This window comes from Grammomys surdaster, unplaced genomic scaffold (assembly GCF_004785775.1).
Source record: "Grammomys surdaster isolate TR1022 unplaced genomic scaffold, NIH_TR_1.0 125947, whole genome shotgun sequence".
Taxonomy (NCBI): domain Eukaryota; kingdom Metazoa; phylum Chordata; class Mammalia; order Rodentia; family Muridae; genus Grammomys; species Grammomys surdaster.
Genome location: NW_021620769.1, coordinates 4,610,194 through 4,616,466, shown reverse-complemented (window position 1 = coordinate 4,616,466; position 6,273 = coordinate 4,610,194). Strand labels below are relative to the sequence as shown.

Here is a 6,273-nt window from a genome sequence, read left to right as displayed (position 1 = left end):
CAAACACGAGTTAAAAAATAAACAGGCAGTAGATAGAAGCATAGGGTAGACATCAAAACATCAACCATGTGCCCATGGCATCCATCAGATATGACTGTAACAGCTTGGATGCAAGAGCGAACAAATATAACATCAAAGCAGGAGTTTACAACCTTCAGCAGATGACTGGGGAAGGGGAGGCAGTCCACTGGAGTTCCCTGTTGAACTTTGTCTTCACAGATGAACTTCCTGTTCCCACTGCAGACATTTTGGCCTCACAGGATAAACAGCGGTGGCCTCTGTTGTCATATTTCCTTGCTTATTTCTAGAGCTTGTGTTTTAACTCTTGGGCTGTGTTCTGTTCTTTCTCGTCTCTTTAACAGAGTTCTGAGTCCAGATCATCCCTGGATAAGGAATCTTGGAGGACACTTTGAGAGAAAAATGCTTGGGTCTAAGATGGGGAAAGCTGACCTCTCATTTCCAGAGCCAGTATTCATTTTGCAGTGAATTCAAAAGTGTATGACAATCCATCAATGTTTTGTGTATTATGGTAAGTTGCAGGGTTTTTCATAGATCCTTGCTTTTGTCAATTTTTGTCACTTGTCTTGGTAGAATTCATTCACTAAAGGTGGTATATGTGACAGCTGCTGTACAAGAATGTGTTTAAATACAAAAGCCAACTTGAGTTCAAATTCCAGGACTTTTGTTTACTAACTACAAGATCTAGTAGAATTGTCTCTAGCCTTTAGCTTGACTTATTTAAGCTTGGTCTGGTCTGCAAAGTGAGTCCCCAAACAGTCAGGGGTACACAATGAGACCCTGCCTCAGAAACCCCAAAACTATTAACAAAAGAAAAGAAAAAAAAATGTGTTCAATGTATATGTTTAGTAAGATGCATCGATATGCCGTTCTACACACTAGAAAAATCCTGGTGTTAAAGCCATAAAAGTAATAGAAAGATAGTGAAGTTGGCAAAGGTTTATATGGCAAGCACAACGGGCCTGAATCCAACCCCCAAAATTGATGAAAAAAGCCAGTCATGCTTGTAACCCCAGCCTTGGAGAGTCACAGATAGCCAGATCCCCAGTGGTTGTTGATCCAGACTGGTGTACTCAGAGAGTTCTATCCAATGAGAGATCTTGTCTCAAAACACAAGCTACATGGTTTCTTGATAACTACACCCAAGATTGAGCTTTGATCTCCATACCTGTGTACACACATGTGGACCTGCCTGAACATGTACCTACATGAACACACACACACACACACACACACACACACACACACACACACACACATGTACACACCACTTTTGAGAAGCGTACATTATCTGAAATAAGGAAAACATATGGATAAATACAAATTCATCTGATTTGAAATAGTATAAGGTGCTACATAGAAGGATGACTCAATGTTGGGGGAACGTAGAGTGAAATGGAGTGTTATTTTAGGTCACAAAAATCGATTAGGAATGCAAAAGCATGACATAAGCTCTGAAGTGATTCTTGTGAATATATGAGACAAACATACAAGGGCGAGAAAAATAAAAGGGCTAAGATTCTAGGATGAAAGTGTGATTATAATTAATATCTAAGGTATAGTGGAAAAATGGCTCTAAGATATAGTATAATTCAATCAAAACATCATTGATAGGCTAGTAAAATATCTTTAAGTATTTAAGCCATTGATGGAGGGGCCAATATTATACCATTATGTAAAGGGACACTACACATAGGGCTTTTATATTCTATTATTAATGAAGTCATCTTAACTTTAAATAGCTTGCATGACTCTTTATGTGCATATGTACATGTGTGTGTGCATGTGTGTGTGTATTGTTAAGTTTGAAAGGCTAGCTGGATGCCCAGTGATCCCCATACTTCTGCCTGTCTTGCTTTCCCCAGATGTAGCATTACAAGTCTGCACCCATATGCCCTGATGTTTACGTGTGTGTGTGTGTGTGTGCACACTCTGGGGATTAACTCTTGGCAAGTACTTTATTGATGACTTACCTTGCAGCCTCTGTCTGGCTCATTCGATACATTATTTTCCACTTTTCTTTCATTTTCTGATTACTCCCTATGCACTGACAGATACAGTTAAAAGCTGAGCTCCAAACACAATTCATGCAGCTAAGCTCGCTCTGCCATTCTCCCTTGACAGAGTTAGATGCCCTCCAGTGTACCACCAGGTATCATCATTAACAGCATTTAATGAACTATAATGCAATGCATATGGTTCTGTCCTGTTTTCTTGTCTTTAATTCTTTTTTTTTCTTTTTTTTTCAGGAACTGGTATTTATTATCAAAGTCATATTCGATGTCAACAAGATGCCACAACTACAAAAAAAATTGCGCACATTGCAATCTCAATGCAAACAGTCAAATGGAACCCCAATCATTAAAAAATTAATTCAAATTACCCCAAAAAGCAACTGAATTTTTTAAACATCTTTATACAACCAGCCAACAAATTAAAATGGTTAACAAGAAAAAATACAAATTCAGAGGTCTGGTACTGATGTTTAAAAAAGGCAACTGCTTAAGCATTTCTATCAATTCGAACATCAATCTCTCGGCCACTCAGCTTCATGCCATTCATCATCCGGCAGGCTCTCTCAGCCACCTCTGGAGACTCAAACTTAACCACACGGCACCCCTTGGACTTTCCGTTCTCCATCTTGATGTCGGCGTACAGCACGTGGCCACATTCATTGAATTTGTCCTTTAGCATCTTCCATGTAAAATCAAATGGGAGATTTCTCACAAATATCTGGCAGGCCTTTCTGGCTACTCCAGGTGCATGGCCTCCAGCTCCACCAAAGGAACCTGCAAAGCTTCCTCCAAAGTTGCCCCGCTCCATCTCAATGGCTCGGTCAAAGCTAGCACCGCCAGCGCCACCCATGGCCAGGCCCATTCGCTCAATACCAGCGCCCAATGCCGGGCCCATGGCAGGGCCCATACGTTCCAGGCTGTTGGCGATCATTCGCTCCAGGCCCATGCGCTCGAGACTGTTGGCTCCCATGCGCTCAAGGCCCATGCGCTCCAGGTTGTTGGCGCCCATGCGCTCCAGGCCAGTGGCCATACGATCCATCACAGGACCCATGCGCTCCAGGCCGGCCCCCATGCCTGTGGGCACCATTCGATCCATGCTTAGGCCCATGCGCTCAATGGCAGGACCCATGCGCTCTACAGCAGAGCCCATGCGCTCAATGGTTTGGCCCACACGGTCAATGGGTGCGGCCATGCGCTCCAGGCCGAAGCCCATGCCGGCACCCATTCGCTCCACACCAGAACCAATGCGCTCCATGGTCTGGCCCATGCGCTCAATACTGGAGGCCATGTGGTCAAGGCCTAGTGGGCCCATGCGCTCGATGCCGGAGCCCATGCGCTCAACTGAGCCCATGTGGTCCATGACCAGGCCCATACGCTCAATCTCAGAGCCCACTCGATCCATGCCATGGCCTAAGCCTGCACCCATGCGCTCCATGCCAGCACCGCTAATGCGGTCAATGCCAGGGCCCATCCTCTCGATCCCTGGGACACTGCCTCCAGCTCCACCTCCTCCTTGCTTTGCAATGATCTCTCCCCTCTTCAGTGCATTACTTAGGATTTCATTTATTCGGCCCATGTTCATCCCAGATCCAAATCGCCCCATGTTTTCCATACCACCACCAAAGGGTCCTTCCATGCCTCCAATTTTATTTATTCCAAATCCTATGCCTTCCATTCCCATTCCTGCAGGCCCTAGGTTTCCCATTCCAATGCCTTTGTTCAGGTGGTTGGCATCAATAGGCTGCCCTCCAGGTCCTAACCCCATGCCAATACCACCAAGTCCATGGGGAAGTTGCTGTGGGCGTTCAGGAGGAAAAAAATCTCCCTTTGGTAAAGCCCTCTCATCCATCTTGACATGCATCGGTCTATCAAACAGCAACTGGCCATTAAACATAGATATAGCTTGCACAGCTTCAATGGACTGTTCGAAAGTCACAGTGCCTATTCCACGACTTTTCCCATCTTTATCTTCCAGAATGTCTGCTCGGACCACCACACCAGCCATACTAAATACTTCCTTCAGCTTCTTCCAGCCAACTTTATAATCCAGATTTGCTACAAATCCTGTGCTTCCAAGTCTTCCAGCCTTTCGCATTGCTCTCCTTGCATGCTCACCATCAGGATCTTCTCTGACTTTCAGTGGCCTTCCACTCAGACTATGCTTGTTTAGAACGTCAGCAGCTTTTTTCATGCTCTCCTCCATCTTGAATTAACAACAGCGCATCCCCTTGACTTTCCTTCAGCGTCCATTAAGAGCTCCACGTATGTTACCTCACCAACTTTTTCTTTAACCAGGTCTTTAAGTGACTGCCATTTCACATCAAAAGGTATATTTGTAATGAAGGCTCTGTATCTTTTAGTTGGGTTCGCATATGGCTCAAAGCGATTGCCTCCTCTTTTAATGTTTTTCTCCTTCCTCTTCTCATTCTGAGTAGGTCGTTCTTCACCCTTCGGACCCGGAGCTCCGTTGCCGCCCAGCACGCAGGGCGCGCTGCTCTCTTCCTCCATTTTGGGCTCTGTCGCCGCCACTTCAGCCGCCGCTTTGACCCCTGCCGCCATTTTCTCTGCGTCTGGGCTTTGTGTGAGGGAGCGGGCTCTCTTGTCTTTAATTCTTATAGTCCAGATGCTTATAGAAGAGGATGTTTCTTGTTTATATTGATTTTCTAGTACTGTTCTCAGTGTTCAGAAGCAGATAAAATGCATGAGTCAAAGAGGTGGGAAAGCATTCAGCTGTTGAACACATTGGCCAGTAAATTTCTACACGTGTGGAGTCACTAAAAGCAGAGAAGTTGGCATTCTGTATATGAGACATAAACTTTCTTTCACTTGCTGGTTAAACTGGGCAGGCAGAAGGCAGGATCTGTTCCATCTCCATTCCAGGGTTATGAGTGAGTATGGATGCATGATCAACCACATGTATGTTCACAAACCATGTGGATTCTCTGCAAGTAGTTTCAACTTCGCATTTGCATTTATTGCATGAACCTAAGTATCATGGCATTAAAGTGTAATAGTTTGGGTTTTGAGTGCTGTTTATTTTTATGATTCTATAATTTCTGACAAGTGGTAATGTGTTTTATGAATAGAGATTATATATTTCTATCTTTGTTTAGTATATTCATGAAAACAAGCCACGTATTTTCTATTTTAATTTGATAAACATAAAGTATATGTAAATATAAGATATTATGTAACATATTAGTACAGCTATACATTTGTAGTGCTAAAATATGAATATACTTATCTTCTCAAATATTTATTTGTGGTTTCTATTTTATGAAAAATAAAGTAGATAGTGTAATATTTTATCAAAAATAGAAATGCGGTGAAACAAAAAAATAAAATAATGGAAATCATCAATGGATGATTTGAGAAACAGTGGCACATTTTTACAAAACTTTTTAGAAAAGTAATACTTTGAATCCTCAGAATTTTCTTCTAGCTCATGAATACCTCTTCTGTGACAAACTTCCTCCAGTGTATTTTCTAATTGAGACCAGATTCTAGGAAGAAGGAAAACCACCATCTATTTCTGTCTTTCACTGAAAACTACATTCTTGGTTGACTTACAGAGTGGAATGTGCACAGGGCACCTGGAGCACTCCCCTCAGGGCACCCGGAACATTGACCTCTGGCATCAGCAGATACCTCTTGGGTCCCTCAATTGTTTTACACCTCGGTCTCCCAGACAGAAGCCCATGTGGCACAGGAGACATAGGAGAGGGGTCAGGGTGTTTGTGTGATCTGGTCTTAAGCCCCCTCTGCACTTAATATGGATCCTGTGCCATGTGCCATGATTCTTCGTCTCATCATCTGTAGCAATTATGTGTTTCTGGTGCACACTCCTTTCTATGCAGTGGGTCTCACATCTTGACTTATTAAAACTCTGTAGGCATGAAACATTTTAGAAATTGTCATGCTTCTTATCAAGATAATTAAAATGAGCTGTTTCTATTATTTAGTAGTGTCTACTGTATTCTCCTGAAATCAATTCATTGTTCTTTGGTATTTAAGAACACTATTAAAAAGGAAGAGATTCTTCCAGTCAATTAAACAAACATGCTCAGTAAAAAGAACCTTTTAAATAAAACCTTTCCCTGACTGTGATTACAAAAGTACAGGGCAAAGAATCTTGTATCTAATCGGGAAAACATCAAATGACACTCCAGGGGAGGTCAGAGAGAAAGGCTTACTTACATCTAGTAACAAGTAGCATTGTTCTTTAAACAAAAGGATTTAA

At 42.7% G+C, this 6,273-nt stretch overlaps 1 pseudogene; it reads right to left on the bottom strand.

Annotated features, from left to right (window-relative positions):
- Positions 1–2,255: 2,255 nt before the first annotated feature.
- On the bottom strand, positions 2,256–4,598 carry LOC114609149 (annotated as a pseudogene).
- Positions 4,599–6,273: the final 1,675 nt, after the last annotated feature.